Genomic DNA, 19,066 nt, shown 5'->3' on the forward strand with positions numbered 1-19,066 from the left:
ACTTATATTTTGAATACGCACAAAACCTAAAAGTGAAGGACATGTGGTTGGAAAGAGCCTCCTTTAAGCAAAAACAAGCAGGAGGATAAGAAAACACTTAAGATCATACATTGGCTAGCACACTAAGTGTGAATGCATGCACAAGGAGATGGCATTCTAAGAAAGGACACTGCAAGAACAGGAATGGGACATAATTATTTTATCATCGGCCATTTAAATTAACCTTGTTGTTCAATGGCTGATGAAACTCATGACACTCTGCAGGATACAGGGGACTCACTTAAGTCCCCCAGAGAGGGTCCACTACTCTGCCCACACAAGAAACAAGCATTAATTGGTGTTGGTAAACACATCTCAGGGCATTAGGCAACAGGCCAAGTTTGCTGAATCTCCCCCCACAATGCCAGTTTCCCAAAAAAATGGGGAACAGCTGCTCAGTCAGCAATTGCTGCCCAAATAACTGAATCTGTGTTCTGTTATAACTGAGCTGGGAACTGCTACTACTGTCATTGTCATACGGAGCTGCGTGCCTTTGCACGCACATGCATTTGTCCACAGGCAGAAGGATGAGGCCCTAAAAAGTAGTCTTTCTCTGCCTACAGCACTGAGCAGGGAACTCATGCTGCTATCACCAGCAGAAGCTACTTTCCAAGAACTTGGGGAACCAACTGCTCGGTGGCACAGGAAAAAGGTCACCATGGTCACCAACAACTGCTTTCAGCTTCAGGGGACACTGGCATCAGTATTTCAGTTTTGCTACCAAACCTAGATGATGAGAGGAAGGTTTATGAACAGTCATACACCAGGGGAATGTCTGCAAAGGTTTAATGGGAAGTAGGGCTGAGAAGGAGAACTGCCCTTCCAAGGCAGGCAAGGGAAACACTTCCCCCAGTTGCCCCAGTTCATCTTGCTCAAAGTTCTGCTCATAAATCCGAGTTTTTGTAGTGGCTTCCTGCTGATTTTTGAAGGAAAGTAAGCCAGTGACCTGGAATGTAATTAAGGGAAAGGAACTGTATAGTTTACCTCATCCAATTTGCCTTTTGCATACTAACTCGTGGTATAAAAAGCTGTTTAGACATACTTTCTCTTGCTGCTCCACTGAACTATTTGTCATTAGAATTGTTAATATAATGCCAGAACTCATGAGGCAAGTTTAAAACCATTTTGGTTCTTACTTTAATTATTTGTCTTTTTTCTACAAAAGCGTACAGTTGTCTTAACCGTTCATAAAGAGACACTTTGAGTGAGCATAGTAGCTGCACTCAAACATTTATACAACTTAGCATTTCAACAAAAATCATTCCTGCGAGTTTCTTGGCCTCTGTTCTCAGGGAGAATGAGGTATTTTTCCTATAGTCACTGTTGGTTAATAATACTTTTCCCATTCCTTGAAATGCTTTCGCTCTTCCTTTGCCTCAGGTTTTGTTACTTCCAGGGTAGAGCTCACCACTGTCTCCACAAGCTGACTTCAGCAGTGGTTCACGTGTTTTCCAAGGATGAAATGAATGACCAAAGTCCTGTTAGGAAGGCTTATCATGTAAACCAAGATCACAGTTACTTAACATGATAGAGATCATTTTACTTAAGCTACTTTAATGATATAGGTAACTACCTTAAATGATACAAATGCACAAAGCAAATTATTAGACCAATGCTCAACCAGAAACCAAGAGTGTGATATCATCAGTCACAGAGGCTTGGCAGATTTCTAAATCTGAAATAATCAATTGAAGGCTTGTCATGACAAGCTTTGGAAAAAAAGGTGTTCAAATTTGTAGAACACCTCTGAGGAAAGCTGGCTAGCATATTCTAATACTCTGAAACATGCACAGCAAGCCAACCAGAACTTGCTATTAGTCAAAACCAACCACTCTTCCTCAAAAAAATGGGCTTTGTCTGAATTTTGGACTTAGAGATTTCAGCTCCAAGGAGGTGTTGAGTTAGCAGCTGTCACTGAGGCTTTGTCTTACTGAGTCATGAAGTAGAGTCCAAGTACTTAATGTAGTTTCAAAATCCTTTGACTACCCTTGGAAAATAAACTCAAGTCCACCAGAACCTGATCATTACAGGAAACACATAACTTTTTGAACTGATTTGCTTTTTAATTGAGAAACTTTCTTCTTCAAAGTCTAAGCTGAAAGAGATATTGGTCTCATCAGCTCAATTTGAAACAGCCAAATCTATGTAACTTAGTAATTTTAAAATAAGAATGTAGACCACCTCTGAAAAAAAAAAATATGTACAGGGATTAATTTTTTTCTTTCCTAGAAGCAATTACTTAGCAACAAACATGAAGGTGCTCTTTTCCAAGAATTTTTAAGCTAATGCAAAAAGATATTCTGAATCCACACATGGCATTTAGTTCTCACCATACAGGATTCATTGCATGGAAAGGAAATTCTCATGTTCCCTCAGTGAAGTTTGCCTGTGGAGAACGTGGAAATGGTCTGACATCACTGTGCCAGGCCTCAGGATACTGGGTTCAAACTTCTATCCCCAGCTTTTCTTGCCTTCTAAATTTTATTCTTTGTTTACCATGTCGGGGGGGTAGGGGGGAGGCGTGGAGAAAAGTAAAAATGCAAAGAAAAAAAGCACACAGGCAAAATCACTTTTAAAGCTTTCCATGCAAGCTGCAAGCAGAGCAGCTGTGTTCATTCAGCTCTCATTAGGTGAAAAATCTGTTTGGGAGCAAAGTAAATACAATTCAATACACCAAGTCAGACTTTCTTCAAAATTGATTTGCAAACTTCATAGTCCTAACTAGGTAGTGTCACAATGATAACCTCAGTACAGTAGCTCAGGACTACCCTTACATTTCCTGGAAATACTTGCAACAGATAGTTTCCCCATGACTAAATATAATCTTCCCAGAGATGTATCAGACAGGCTCATAACTCTTCTGTAAAGGAAGTCTGCTGAAAGGTAAAAATGTGATAGCAGCAGTTTTAGAGAGAGATCTAGCCAAAAGACTGTAATAATGAAAAAAGCACATTCAGGAAATCTGTCCTTTCGAAGCACAGGACTCCTTATCAAGTCACCTTCAGCTTTATCTACACAACTCTTCAGCAAATGCTAAGATTCCTGTTGAATAAGGCCATTATTTGGTGTACTCTTCTAAATTCCTCCTTAGGCTAAAGGACAGTAATGCTCCAAGGCATTACTAAATTTATTATTTAATGAAGACAAAGGAGGAACAAAACGCATTTAAGACACATTTCTCTGAGGTACATTACTGAAAGATAAAAGATGCTATCAAGTACAAGACTTAACCAGCATGGCATGGATAGCTTCTTGCTGCAGATGTACCACTGACAAAAGCAAAGGCCATACCAGGCTGAAAAAACAGGGAATGCTGCAGGCTGCGATGCTCATGCCCACTTCCCACCTAACCAGGATGCCTGCCTCTGGTATACTGCCTTGTTATGAGGTTTAAAAAAACCTACCTAGCTTCAACAGAAGTAGCATAAAGCAATAATACCACACTTATTGACAAAAGGCAGCTTCAATTTATTAAAATTATATAGATATGTCCAATTCCCCTACTTTACATATATAAATAAGCTATTTGATTTATTGTCTCCTCTCCCTGAGAGTTAGCCAGCCCTGCAGGATAGCACATCAAAAGTAACATTTTAAAGCCAACAGTGTTACACCAATCTGTGGAGAAAAAAGTGCATTCAGTCTAAGTATCATTAGAGATTCACTTTTCCATGTTATGTGCTGTGCTAGGAGAATAGTACCAGAAATGCATGCTCAGAAAGGTAAAAGGAGACCATGGATATATCAAACAAAAATGCTGAGCCACTGGATCTCCTCAACCTGGAACTAATGCAGGTTTGCTAGAGTATGTGAAAACTCAAGTACACTGAAACTCAGGGCTTTATTTATTAATTCCTTAGTTTTTGGGTAAATTATGAAATACCTAAACTTTTTTTTTCCACACCAAAGGTGCAAACTTTCTGTAGGCAGCCATTAGCAGTTTTATCTGTCCTCCAATATGCCTCCTGCATCACTAGGCATCCCCAGTCCCGTTTTCCCCTCTCTTCTGTATCCACAGATGATGATCCAAATGTTATCCAGCCGGCAATTATAATGAAGTTCGTTTGATTTTTTCTTTTTTTTATTAATGCATTGCCCCAAGACTTGTCATCCCACTGCTCTGAAACAAAAATAGTAAAACTTCTGAAGAGAGCCTAGCCACTTGTTCATATAAAAAGATTATCGTGCCAGTACAAAGGTTGTTGTTTCTAACCGAGTTACTCAAGCATCCTGCAATAAGCCATTCAGAAGTTCATCGTTACTTGTCCAAACAGATTAGTCATATTACTGCTGAAGCAACGGCATTATGTAAAAGGCTGCTTCTTTCTGATCTGCTTCATTAGCTCCAAATCATATCTACAAAATGCAACATGCTACTTCAGCATGTCTGCAGCAATCATCAGTTTAAAACAATTTCTTTTACCATCATCTATGATATACGAACACATGGGTGGCCAAAGTATAGCCCAGGGGTGCTAGGCTCACACAACTGCCTGCTCAGAGCACAAAAGACAGAGCCCATGGAGACCAAGAGCTGTAGTTCTCATCACTTCATGTTGGTTTTAGGGGGTTTGAGCAGAGGGGTAGCCCACAGACAAAGGCAGCAACAACGTGCTGCTCCATTTTCTAGAAATTGTGGGTCATTTATATCTGTTGATGAAACCAATCCATTCTCCAGTGGACAGAATTTAGATATTTATTCAACCTGACAGAATCAAGCTATTTAACAATGGGAGGAGAGCAGAGATGAAATAATGGGACTAGAATGTTATGAGGTGGAGAAGAGGTAGAATAAATACTGACATATCCTATTGTAAGTCTTGAGCTGACATTATTGAGTCGGTCTTTGGAAACTAGGACAAGTGATCTGAATCATGACAAAAAGGCTTTCAAACATACACTGTCTGTTCTTTGTTTGGATTTGAAGAAAGCAAGCAGCTTCCCTGAGCTGGTGAGTACATTCTCAGCGTTCTTCTGTTGAGAATGGTTTTCAATTTACCTATTTAAGATGGAAAGTTTTCCACAGAAAAGCAAAAAGTTAGCCCCTGGACTTGTTTGCTGTGAGAAACCACACAGGTTATGAATGTGCCGTTAGCAAGCTGCAGAATGTAGGCCAGGCAGAATTTAAAGACTGTTATGTGGGGAAAAAAAATGCATTATTGTTTATAGGGTGATAGTATCATATCTGAGATCCTAAATCTGGTTCCCATAGCTCACTACCTATATATCACAATAACTGAATGACAAAGTGGCTTTGTGGTTGTTTCACTACCTGATACTGTAAAGAGGAAAATATGTTCCTGCAACTGGTTAAGAAAATGCATGGCTCTGGGCCAGACTACACCGGCAAATTCAACCAAGTCATTGCCATCCTTGCCCATTTGTGAAGCAAACAGCATTTTTAAGGTAGGTGACATTTCTGATTTGGAATAGTGGCACGAGCTGAACAACAGCAGTGGAGCCCTGATGCCTGTCCCTGCAGCTCTGCACCCCACGCACTCCAGCTCACTCACACTCTTCCACAATGAGACTCTCCAAGATGACTGGGGCCCCAAACCTGGCCTAAGCCTGTTTACTTGCCTATAGGCCTTCTTAAACATGATTTATTATTTTAAGAGTTTCTCGTATACATATTTGTGCTACTGAAGTGCAAAGAAGGGGTTGGCAGAACCATGCAGAAGTCACCGTGTCCATTTGTATTTGAGCAGGAATATGTGCTGCTTATCAGAAAAACTCCCTCAAGTCTACTGCATTATTTACACAGGAATTATCCCTACCGTGTCCCTATATCAAGGCCACAATGCTGTTTTGGTAGATGCAGTAACACACAGACAGGTGTCTACACTGGCAGTAAAGACATACTTTCCCCAAAGAATCCCTGCCAGCGGTGGAGGAGTTATTTCCTCTCTTGTTCCAGTACTCAAGAAAGTAATTCCTCCCACTTCAGTCTTTACTGGAGAAAGCAAATGCCATTCAGGAGAATAGCTAAAGGTAAACCACATTTTGGAACAAAGCAATGGTCTTGTAAGGGGTGCCCATACCTTGAAGCACTAAGTGCTGCTCCCACCATCATCTATGCACACACAAGAGGGTTAGAGGTGTCGAAATGTGTCAGCCACTGGCCCTCAAAAACCCCTGGAATTAAGTTTGTACTGCAAGTTCTGTGTCTCCATTTAGCATCCCTGGACTTCCTTTTGAAAAGGACCAAATCCATAAAAGGCAACCCATGCAGTTTCAGGAATTCCCTACCTGTGATATTAAACAGAAGTGAGACTCCATACTTAGTGTTTGTTCTTTTCATTTAGGATTAAGAACTTAGGGAAAGAAGAGGTAGCATCAGATGCTGCTGGACAGTGATTCAGGATTACAGTGGTGAGTACTATTTTATTTCACGACTTGCGTAAATTTTTCATCCTTCCATTAAAGCATAAGATTCCCCAGCTTAAATACACCCATATACAGACCCTGTCAATTTAGTAACTTCATCCAGGTTGCTGTACACAGCAAGGAAAAAAAAAAAACAAACCCCAAACTCCAAAACAAACAAAGTATACCCCAAAACACCTCACACCTTTTCTTTGTTAATTAAAAGGGAAAGATATACACCAGACAGGCATCTTAAATACCAATTCCCTGACCAGGCTGGCTATTTCTGGATCACTCCTTTTGGTATGTTTTATTCTTGCAGCCACATGAAACTATTTTCCACATGCCACAGGACAGAGCCTAGCACCTGGAATACAAATGCTATGCCAGGTCACATGATAGCAAGACACCAAAACTAATTGCAGTGCCATAGACCCTTCCTCACCGCAGTCTCCCTCTGTTTCCCTCCCCCCCCCCCCCCCCCCCATTTTCCTATCACTAACTTGAATTTCCAAAGCCAGTCACCTCATTGTAAAGTACTATTTAGCTGTCAGGGCTTTAAGATGCTCAAGGTAGATCTATTCTAAGGATCTTGTTTCAGATTTGAAAGTGTTTGTCAAGTTTCTTTATATGGTTTGCATGATTTTTTTTATTATTTTTTTTGCTTCTTACCCCATCTCTTGTACAGCATAAATTTTGCTGTCCAAGATTATGCTGCAACTGTCCTACAGAGAGCACCAAGAGGGCACAAAGCTCCTTCTTAGGAGTGAAGGAGACAGCAAAAACTCTACCACGCACAATGGGAGATGCACACCATGATGAGGGAAGTGGCACTCAGACAACGGGTAATGACACCAACACGATTTCAGCTGTCGGAAAAGCATACAGATGAAGACCTATTTGCAGACTCTGCTCTTTGTGGCATGCTAATGTGTTACTTCGTTCTGCAAGCATATGGAAGTAAGTATTAAACTCTTACAGGCAGGCGAGAAAATGAGAAGTCACCTGCTTCAAGATAAAGTTCTCCTTGAGACCGATTGCCTAAATATCTTGCAAAGCCTACATAAAAAGACAGAAATACACAAAACTAGAAAGCTTAGTCTGTTTGCCCATCTTCATCTCTCGACCAGGAAATGCAAAGAAACAGCTCCTACATGTTACTTGCACACTTACTTTTCTACTTGCTCTAGAAATGGCAGTGAAAGACAGAAGCATTACACAAAACGGCTCCATGCTCAAATGAAAGATGTCTTTACTTCAGACAACACAGATGAGATTCCACAGCACATCTTGTGGTTTTGAGGAACAGAAAGCAAATCTGTCACTTGGAGACAGATAAGCCTGTCTTCAGAAGGGCCTTGATGCTGACTAACTTCTGCAGCTAAAAATCCAGCTGAGATAACGTTTCTTTTCTTAAGTAAGCTACCTCAAAATTTAGCATGAAGTATGCTTGCAACAGAACTTCAAAGTAGTTGTTTAAAAAATAAAAATAAACCATACTTCTTAGCAAAAAACAGCCTATGTGTAATGCTTACAGTTGTGATGAAAAGGGGAGATGGCCCAACTCATCCCCCAGTTTAGGTATTACATAAGAGCAGTCTCAAAGTTTAGAGCACGGCATTTTATTAAGGACTAGATAAATAAAGCTATTTTAGTTCCAACAGAAAACTAAACTTATTCTGTAAAGCACAAGAAAAAGGAACCACCTGCAAATTTGAAGTGTTCCAAATAAAAATCTTTCTCTATGGTTTCCTAGAGACAATGTTCTTCTGTAACATTCATAAACCATCGTTTTGTCCTCAAATCCCTGTACATTCTTAAGCCAGAAAAACAGTAATGAGTCATAGCCATAACTTAAAACAAAATTCCTGAAACTATGCTGGCAACTTTAAAATGGTGATTAACTTCACCACCTTAAAAGCGGAAAAGAAAAACCACCCAAACGCTGAAGGCTGCTGATGTTCAGTATTTTCAGAGCCACCTTAGAAGTGGCATCAGCAAACATTGCCCACGCAGAAATAGCTGATCCACTCAGCAGAGGAAGCAGAATTCTCAGCTGAGCAGACATGACAATATTGCTCCTCAAAAATCTCACTTAACACCTACTGCAGCCAGAGATTACATGAGTTTGAATACAGGCAATCCTTGTTTATCTCCCAACTGAATGCTACACATTGGGAATAGGCTACTCTCAAGCAAATACAACTAAAATTTTGTTGGGTTTGGGTTGCTACTGCCCATTTATCTTTTCTTTGGCATCCTTCCTCAACAACTCATGTATTTCACACCAACTTCAATTTAATATAGGGTTTAATTACAAAGAAAATACAGCTTTCATAGGCTGAAAAGACTTAGACGCTGTTTTCAAATGACATGAAATCCCACCCAAGTCCCATAGTCTGTTTCCTTTTTACAGTCTAAATACAACATTGAAACTGCATGATCAGAGGACAACTTGAAGATTTCTCAGGCTTTGTTATTAAAGCAACAAAAGGACTACTGCATGCAAGGACATTAAGAGTCATATTCACACTATATATGGGGTACAGGACAGCAGGACCAACTTACCAGTGAAGAGAAAACCCCTCAACTGCATCTCTGCTGCAATTCACTATTTTCTCTAAAACGAAAGCGGGGTTTAACACACAAATCTGCTCTCCTTCTTTCTCTCTTACCGAAGACTTGACATGTGAAAGATTATAGATGTCTTTTCTTCACTTTTCTTCCACAACTCCCATTGAGGAATGCAAACAGAAGTAACACTAACATACACCAAATTAGTGCTACTGCATGAAGGCAAAGATCAGAAATAACAGTACCAGCTACCTTCATGTAAAAGCTGAGAAAGTCAGGCATGCTTTGTGAGCAAGCATCAAGGTCTCAGTAGATTTCGCAAGGGTTAGCCAAATTACATAGGAAGAGAAAAAACTTTCTGAACTTCATCAGTGGCTTCAGAACAACGGAAAGAGAACTTCAATACTGCACTCCTTGTTTAAAGGAAAAAGTTTATTTTGCCTTGTCATATAAATTGCAAGCTAACAGAAAATACAGTGGCTACAGGATGAAGTAGAAAAGTATAAGGTGTAAATCAGATATTTATTATTACAACTACCGAAAAAACAAACAAAAAAAATCTGTTCAACAGCTAGTGTTAAAAGTTGTTCTCCTTTGATACTTACAACTGCTAAACTTTGTAAGTGTCTAAAAGAAAAAAACCAACAAAACCAACAACAACAAACCACAAGTTTCCTGGTTCTTGCACTCTGCAGATTGAGTTTGCCCATTTAATTCCCAAGGGCTGTCAACTTTCCTGAGTCTCATTTTTTCTGATTAAAATGGCAATACACTGTGCATGCTTAGGATTATACTGGCATTTCTCCACATCCATACAACAGCTTGCACCATGAACCACAATACCATCTCCCTTGAGCTGAAAGTCATTTTCATTAAGTGGGGATGGGAGGGAAGAAAGAATTAAAAATCTGTGTCTGATAATGAATTATCAATGTAGCAGCCAAAGAAATTTTTACAGCGCAGTCAATCTAATTCATCTTCCTATGTAAGGGAAAAAGTTATTTTAGAACTATGCTCTTAACACTTCTGAAGACAACTTTTGAAGCAGGCAACTAATTATTTTAAGTAGTTTCACATTAATGCAATATACAGGGAAGGCACGCTTAAAACTCCTAACAGGGATAAGCATTTGGTATGTTCAACATTAGCTAGACCAGACAGAACAGAAAGTATGCTAGCTACTCAGTACAATGCACTTTTCATATTCTAGGAAGAAACAGTGTATGTTTATGCTGTTGCATGCATTAGGCAGTCTAGGCTGCTCTGTCACTGCTATGGGGCTGTTTTGTCAATGATGAAGCATTATATTAATCTTTCAATAGTATTCCAACAGTGAAGCATGTAAGCTAGGTCTCGGTAGAGTGGCATCAATGATGTTAACATGAGTTTTGGAAATTGCTGCAACCACTTGTCTTTACATCGAGGCAAGCACAGTCACCTGGGCTCTGCAAAGACGAAACTTACGACTGGCTCGCTCTCTTCCATACAAGCCCTTTAAATTGTTTCACCACAGGGTTCCTGTCTCCCAGACTCACCTCTGAAGCACTTTCCCTCTCCCTCCCTCCTGTCATAAAGGATTGATGAATGGGTGCTCCTTACTCATGCCTGATCCCTCCATGAAATGCACAGCCATCATCTGCATGTTGCTTACTACCAATCAAAAATATGAAGGGAATGATTAACTTCAGCAATACTGAAACAGAACAAGCACTAACAAAAAAAAAAAAAAAAGAAAAAAACCCACACACTCAAAAACCAACCAAACAAAAAACCATTCTGTTGATTTACTCCCTATACAATCATTTTACATACTGCGTCTGCACTCTGAATAAAAGAGAGTAAGCATTCCCTTTAGGATTCCTCCTCAGACCATGGTTTCATGACACAAGTTCAGCAGCAGGATCATCTTGAGGTATTCTCATCCTTTCTACCCCTGTTTTTGCAGTTCATTCCCGTGTTCCTTTCCTTTACCACCCACAGCCATGACAGTACACTTGTTCGTGGGAACATGCAGTTGGTCAGACCATTAAATTATTCAGCTACAAAACAGCTTTTTTCTCTTTTGAGTTTTTCTAAGCTACTATTGCTCATTAAACTCTTTTACAATCCAATATTTGCCTGTCTCCTTCCTACCTTGTAATTTCCATACCTACTGTTTGCAGGTGACTTCCCCCACATGTAAAAATTCGGATACTTAACAATAGGTCAGCTGGCAATCTCATGAACCAAATACTTTTGCTCTCAATCCTCAAACAACCATAATCACTACACAAAGTTTCATTCCATCCCTCCCACCAGACAAAATTATAATGCTGCAATCAGTCTGCAGAAACAATGGTAAATGTGTGGGTTTAAGTTACAGCACCAGGAGAAGACAGAGGAGAAGTTTCCTTTAATTAGGCATGTAACAGGTAAACACTCAGGCAAGAAGTTCTGGAGCTACATGCGATTAGTTATATGTTCATTTGCATGTCAACATCCAAATCACAGGCTTCTACAGCTTAAGTAACCTTTTAGATCTGAGACCAAACTCAAAAAAGGTAAAAAGTAACAACCAGTAGTTTATAACATACCCAAACCACACTGGCTAAATCTGAATCTTTCCCATGCCAAAACACTGCTTAGGGCATGTACAAAGCACACCATCATCTCCAAATTACAGCTAGGGAAACTCCCAAGCACTTCCACAAAAAGACATTTTAGATTAAAATGACTTATCTGTAAGAGAGGATCACAAAACCTCCATGAGATAGTGTTTCAAAAAGGAAGAAATCAACCACAAGTCTTCATTATATTATACGTTGTATTTATTTGGGAAAACTTGTTCAACAAGATCTTTGCCTATGAAACAAGGCATCACTGAATGCAGCAGCATTAAAGCTAGCACATTCCAAACCTCAATTCCAACACAGGTCTCTATTCCTTAGCAACAAAAGTCTCAGTATTACTCTTTTCAAACAAACAACCCTCCCAGCCGATACACCACCGATTTAAGTATGTGTCAAACCATTCTCTGAAGTAGAAAGGCTGCTGAGCCAAGAGGCCGCTCCAATGAAGTGAATAGCAATGCAGAGTTACATTACATGAATGTGCTAAAAAGAGCTCATGCCCCCCTATTTGAATGTTTTACAGGCTCTCTGCCCATAGGTTTAGTGCCCTGACAAGTACCATGCCAGAAAAGTCTGCTGTTGTATTAATTGACTAGGAGAAAAAAAACAACAAGAGCTAGAAAAGTTACTGAAAAGTGAGGCTGTGGAAGTTGAATATAACAGCTTAGTATCTCCACTGGATGGCTCACAGCAGCCTGACGCCATTTGCCTCTTTCAGGTAAGTATCAGATATTTAAACTTCAGTTTATATTAAAGTTTGTATTGCCCACATATGCATAATATAAAGTAAGAGGAGTGAGTTGCATGGATATTCCTGCCTAAGCAACGTGTGTCCTGGTGGGGTTATTTTTGTGCTTCTGTAAACAAGACACATTCCATTCCACCTGCAGGGTCAGCAGCAGCACCTCTGCACTCCCTGGTCCATTTGTTTCTCTTTTAAATTTGCTCCAAGTTGGCTTTTTCTTTAAATACCTTGCAAAGACTTTAGAGCTTATTGGTCTCAGCACAGAAACTGACATGAGGAAAAAAGCAGCAGACACATTTCATTGTGTAGCAGACCCCAAAATGATAGAAACCTTACACTGCAGGTTTGGCATTGCAGATTTTTGTTTGCTTGGTTTTGTTGTGTTGTTTGGTTTTTAAAATGTATTAAAGTCATCTAGAGGCAAACTATGCAGTCTGCAATTCTGTTTAGCAAACTAATATCGTTTTTAGCTCCAGGCTCCAGAGAAGGAACAGTGGCAAGTTTGCTACATGTGTTTGAGTTCAGTTTTCACAATCTGTAGACACGTTATGCTACTTGTGTGTGAAATTGTGTGATCCTCTCACAGGGGAAAAAGAAAGGCTAATAAAGAGCAAAAAAACAATATAAAAAACGTAAATTCCTTCTTTTTTCTGTAACCCCAAAACATTTTCCTTATTCTCATCTGAGTGGCTCGGTGATGAGTTGTCATGGAAATCAAGTACAGATAAAGCCTCGAGGACTTCCTCAGTTGGTATACTTACCTTACTTTGTGTTCACTATTCTGTGTCAGTCAGTTTACAGAACCTTTTAAAAGATGCAATGCAAGTAAATCCCTAAAGTTCTGAGAATTTTGAATGTTGTACAGAAATAAGTGAATACAAGCATTATTCCAATTCATTGTGTTCACTGCCTTTTTTTTTTCTTTTAAATCTTTTAACACCTGAAACAAGTGCTCCCTCTCTTCCATACAGGCTGCAAAACCATTATATCTGACCAGGTGTCCTTGAAAAGCCAAATGAAGGCTCGCTCTTTCACTTAATTCCTTTGTCAAATTGCTAGGATTACTGGAAAAATTCACTGAACACCAATAGAACTTTAAAATTGTCCCCCAACCCAATAAGAAGGCATGAAAAATTTTTAAATAAAAAAGAGGTAAGAAACATTAAAACCACTATCCACAGAAAAGCTAGGCTTTCATCCATACTAGCACGCCTCAAGCATGTAACGCCCTTACCTTACCACTCACAAAATTCTTAAATATCACTTCTCAATTTGCAATTTATTGTTTGAGCCCCCAGGCTGCTCGCTCTCGAGCTTCTTCTTTGAGCTCTAGAATTAATTTGAAGAGTAAGATGGAACAGTCACAGCTCCCTAGTGGTATATCCCATTCTTGGTTGAGCTTGCTTTTTAATATTTAGCCTAGCACCAACAGCACAACACACCAGAGATTGCTTTATAGTTGCAGTTAATCTTTAGCCAATTCTATTCCTGTAACCTCTTCCAAGGGGCACAGTCTTATCTACAGAAAAGAGAGTGAAGAGAAGTAAAAATACTGTACCAGGTTTAGCAGCATTTTCCCTACCAGAGACTTGGGTATCCTTCATACACTGGAGGCCTACAGCATTGACTACAATGCCCTTTCTACCCTGCAGCAATCCTGCTTTAGTAGAGCCACAGCACACTCCTATACTGCAAGATGGAGGTGAACCCAATTTAGTACTTTCCCAAAAGACAATATCTCTCCAAAAACCCCTCACATCCAATCACGTATTGGTTCACTGTTGTATCCCCTGCCCTCCCATCCTAAGGTATAAGCACAAAAAATAAAAGAAAACTGCAAAACTACCAAGGCTCTGAGATTCACAGCTAAAACCCTACTTGTCAGTGCTAAGCTGCTACCCGTAGCATTTGTAGCATATTTTGGACAACTACAAGGAGAGCGCTCGGAACGGCCTTCTTCCATCACAGATCAAGAAGAAACAATGCAACTAAAACACAGAATACAAGATACAGAAACCACAGGCCTGTGAGGTTACACGTAGCAGCCTGCTCCATTCACCACACAGCAGAACAAGAAAAGGTTATTTCTCTCAGAAGCAATAAAACATGGACCAGGTACTTCTCAGTCATTTCAGAGCTGAAAATATTTAATTATCTCACTGTATCTATACTAAAAGAATTCCACCAGCTAGAAATAAAGTTCCTCTTTAGAGACAAATTCATCACCTTTGCCCTCCAACACCAGTGAAACCTGTCCTGGAACTTCACCCGTTCCCCACTAGTTTTGGAGTGAGAGTAAGCCTAGGACACGGAAAAATTATGTCAAACCAAGGGGAGAGGCTGACAGAACTTATCAAAAGCTCCCCATGTATTCTTTGTCTCATTTCTCAAGCAACAAATCCAAACAAGGAGTGGCAGTCACATTCAAGATAGCTTGCACAAACCAATTTCAAACATTGCTTTAAATGCAACCAGTAGTGTAACATCCATGATCTCCCATTTTGGGGGAAAAATATGGGTCACAAGAATATGTGGTAAGAAGTCTGTCATCTTTAAGATATTTGTAGGTGCTATTACTGGAGGCAGACCCTGAATTCATTAGTTTGAGACATCTTCAATTTACGGTCACCTTCTTGCCCCTGAGAGTTATAAAGGCTCCAACTTTGTGTCCCATCAGAGTCATGTGCATACCACAGTCACATAAGGAGAGAGAATTAGCATGCTTGACCTACAGACCTACAGAAAAGTAAATGACACTAATTATTCTGGCTACTCTGAGCAGTTAACTTCTTAGTTAAAAGAAAATACACTTCAGCTGTTAGAGCCTAATGCAGTCAGAGCAGGCAGGCTTTATTCCTCTGAAGTTCCCAGCATCTGCACCTACAGCCAAGTGATTCTGTAGAACTAGATATATTGTAAGTTACAGATGACAAACATAAGCATCACTTTGAGAATAAATAAGTTAAATAAGAAAATTACCTTAAGACATTTCAACAGCATTTAGACAACATTTCAGTGACTCATCTTATTATAGTAAACCACTATGGACCAATGTTCCATCATTAGGAAGGCAATAATGATTCACAGCCACCACAAGAGGGACAACTGTGATTCAGATGTAGGCCCCTTAAAAGAAGGGAGGCTCCAGGGGAACCTCTATGTCCTACAAATCACTGGCACTTCCAGGTTCACAGCTGGTAATCTGGGAAATAAGTGGTGAGCAGGAAGGACGTAAAACTCAACTTCTCGTCCTTCCACACATCATATTGATCAACCTCTCTCACTTAAAGCAAGTTCTTCAGAAACATCCTTGCCCCTAAGCAGCCATTTGTAAAATAGGCAGGGGAGAAGGTATTTCTTTTTCACATATCAAAGAATGAGGGAATGGAGAAAGGGTTGAGGGAGAACCAGACAAATAAACAATTGCTTTTCATCACACCAGGAAGTGCATAAGGACAACTTGTAAGTGGTATAATCACTGCCTGTGCTTCTCATAAAGGATTAGTTTTCCTAATTACTGCAAATATTTTTATTGCCACAGCTAGCACTGAAGAGTAAACAAAGCTGGGGAAATAGCTCTCACAGTCCAAAGGACAGAAGGAGTGTATCTTGCAGTGCAGTCATTTCAGACTGCAAGGAAGTCACCACCCTCATGAGTTAGCCCAACCCTCGCTTTCCCCTTCCTCCTCCAGCCCTCCCTCTAACAGACTGAAAGGCCATGGCTTGGTTCTTAATGCCAGACATGCTTTCTCCTCCACTCCTTCCAAATCGGGCTCCTCCGTAATAGACTGCACCATTACCCCCACCCTTCCCTCCTGCTCCCCTGCAACTTGCCTTCACCTCTTTCCATTAAGTTAATCCACGCTTAATCAAGACCAAAAAGCAAAGCAGCTAACAAACATGCCTGCCCCACTACATTTACCACTCCACGTGTTCATGCTTGCTTCAACTACCTTGGTTTTGTCTTGCCTATACACAGATCTCAAGGGCAGGAATTAACATTTTGTACAATGCCTAACATTGCGGGAACCTAATCCCAATTACTCACAAGCACTTCTGTAGCATATGTTATTAAATGTCAGCTTGCCTATGTACCAATTTTATTGCTATTAACAGTTCATCAGAAGCAACATTTCTGATTCCAGTTATTGAAGAAGCCAGCTTACCACTGCAAGGTTTAAAAAAAAAAAAAAAAAACCGAAACTTAAAATAAAAAAAGAGAGACACTAGAGACATTAAAATAAGATAAAAAAAACGCTACACACCTTTTCTCTTCCAAAAAATTAACACTCTTGCTCTTAAGGTTCTTCCACCTCACTCCATCTTACAGCTATTGTTTATTTCAATGCTACTGAATTAGAAGAAATGAAAGAAAAAAAAATATCAGGAAACCTCTGTGGCACTGGAGGAAAGCCATACTTTTACCCAAGTGAACCAGGTATTTAAGGCCTTCTAGGCTGAAACAAAAAGTCTCCAAACATACTGGTTTAGGAAATGGTAAAATAAAGCCATTCATACCAAATCAACAAATTTTAAACCTTCATAGATGTCCCTGCCCATGGCAGGGAGGTTGGAACTAGATGATCTCTAAGGTCCCTTCCAACCCTAACAATTTTATGATAGATATAAATTCATCCCTCTAGAAACACTGATCTTTTGCAAGTATAGTTGAAAATGGCAATTCTGCTAAAGTAAGACTTCCAGCAGGCTTTCTTCATGCCGTGCAGTAAGACAGTATCAAATCAACTGGTCAAGAGGCCATAAAAGATACAGGAAACTCAAGGCGAACAAGCCTAGTGAGGGCCAGCAGGGATGGTTTCAGTTACTAGAGTAACGGGAGAGAAGTCAGAGGGAGTAGCAAATAACTAAAAAGGACTGGTCATCAATACAGAGTCAACTGGATTAACCGCAGAGGATGAAACCATATGGCTATCAATGAGGAAAATGGGAAGCCATAAACGATCATGCAGGTTCAGGTGACAAACCAGCTGACCCCTTTGACAGGTATCAGAGCCCAGCATACCAAGGACAACCATAATGCATCCAGTTACCTCGTAGGTGATTACCTTGCCAGCAACTACTACCACTATCTTGGCTGGTGACTGTCAGTCTTGCGGGCAGTGTTTCTAGTGGAACATCATTATAAATCCACAAAGAGAAGTAAGGGAAGTGATCCTGTAAAGACCTCAAGAGAGTTCAACAAAAGACAGAGATCTAGTGCCAATGGAAGATCTAATCAGATGGAGGCTATGAATGGAATGGAAAGAAGAAAAAAAAAAAAAAAAAAAAAACCACGTTTGTAGCAGGGTAACTTCACAAGTAGTAGAAAAAGATAATTTGGTGAAAGTAACAGACCCTGGCTTCCTGAAGACTTAACACGCCTAGATGAAATTCACATCTTTTTGCATAAGGAAGGACGGCCATCCATCCGCCATACTTTGAAGTTATTTAGTTCAGAAAGACCTCAATTTACTTCTAGAGAGCTGGGGAAAAAAACCCACCCATGCAGAATGTACTTTCAGTAGCTAACCTGAGACACACATGGTGGTCCTGACAACAGGTCACACTTGACATGCCTGTATAACCATTTTTGGCACACGAGTCTGGTCTGTTTTCCCACCTGAATCAGAAAAGCTCCATGCTGCTAGGTCAAAGGGGCTGACTTTATCCTTGAGAATATAAATAGACAATAGCAAATAGGATTAAAAATGTTGTATTACTGGTGCAACTGCTAGTGAAATACTATGATCAGGTCTGAAATCCACAGCTCAAAAGCTGAAATGAGATCTGATTAAAGAAAAAAAATACACATATAAAAAGTGAAATTCATGAACGGTTTGATCTATCTAGCCTATTAAAGGGCAAAAGGGGCAACTCAGTCTTCAAGTCTCCTCTATGCTAGATGAAAAACTCAAGAACTATCTTCCATCTTGGAAATATGTAACAATATACAGCGACAGAAGTTTAAATTATGCATATTTAGACTACACAACAAAGCAAAATATATGCTTTCTTAATGGTGAAATTACTTAAAATCCCCCTAAGAATACTGTGGAAGACAGAACTATATTTTCCACACACATTCATACATGCTGCAATTTTGATTGGGTACTAGGAGCTCTTCTAAAAGAAAAAGTCTTTCCAAACAAAATTTCACGTAAAGGAGTAATACAGCTTAAACAGGAAGCTAGACTAGCTCATAATAAGTTCCTTCTATCATGCAGCTGATCATTTGTTCTTTCAGTCTCATGGCAGAAAACTTTGCTTATCAGCAAGGAGCTGAAAATACGTGAAACCTTGTTAAAGCAAATGTGGTGTTCAGGTCCAGGCACTCTGCAGATCTTCAAAGGCTGGGGTCTCAAAAAAAAAAAAAATCACCCTAAATGTCATTATCAACCCACGAAACAGCTTAAGTTGTTACAATGATTTCTAACACAGATGCTAAAGAGATTCACTGTATAGAGTTGTGCATTCTCCCAGGTGTGTAATGCCTTAACACCAAAGCATCCGGTTGTTCTAACAACTACAGAAGTACGAGAATGCAGATGTGCTTTGCTATTAAACATTTCCTTTCAGGAATCTACACCATTAGAAACTGTAATGACAACAGTAGCCAGGTAACACTTAAAGCAACTGAAAGGAACCAATCTAGGGGGTCATTCTGAAATTTGGAAACAGTTTATGGTATCTGCCCTACCTGCATGGCTGATTCTGATTTTGCACTTCAAAACTT

General features: G+C 39.8%; 1 protein-coding gene across 1 annotated transcript in view; it reads right to left on the bottom strand.

Annotated features, from left to right (window-relative positions):
- PHLPP1 (PH domain and leucine rich repeat protein phosphatase 1) overlaps positions 1-19,066 on the bottom strand; it is a 142,305-nt gene that overhangs the window by 80,349 nt on the left and 42,890 nt on the right. The gene's annotated exons all lie outside the window — the stretch shown is intronic.

This window comes from Chroicocephalus ridibundus, chromosome 2 (assembly GCF_963924245.1).
Source record: "Chroicocephalus ridibundus chromosome 2, bChrRid1.1, whole genome shotgun sequence".
Lineage (NCBI taxonomy): Eukaryota > Metazoa > Chordata > Aves > Charadriiformes > Laridae > Chroicocephalus > Chroicocephalus ridibundus.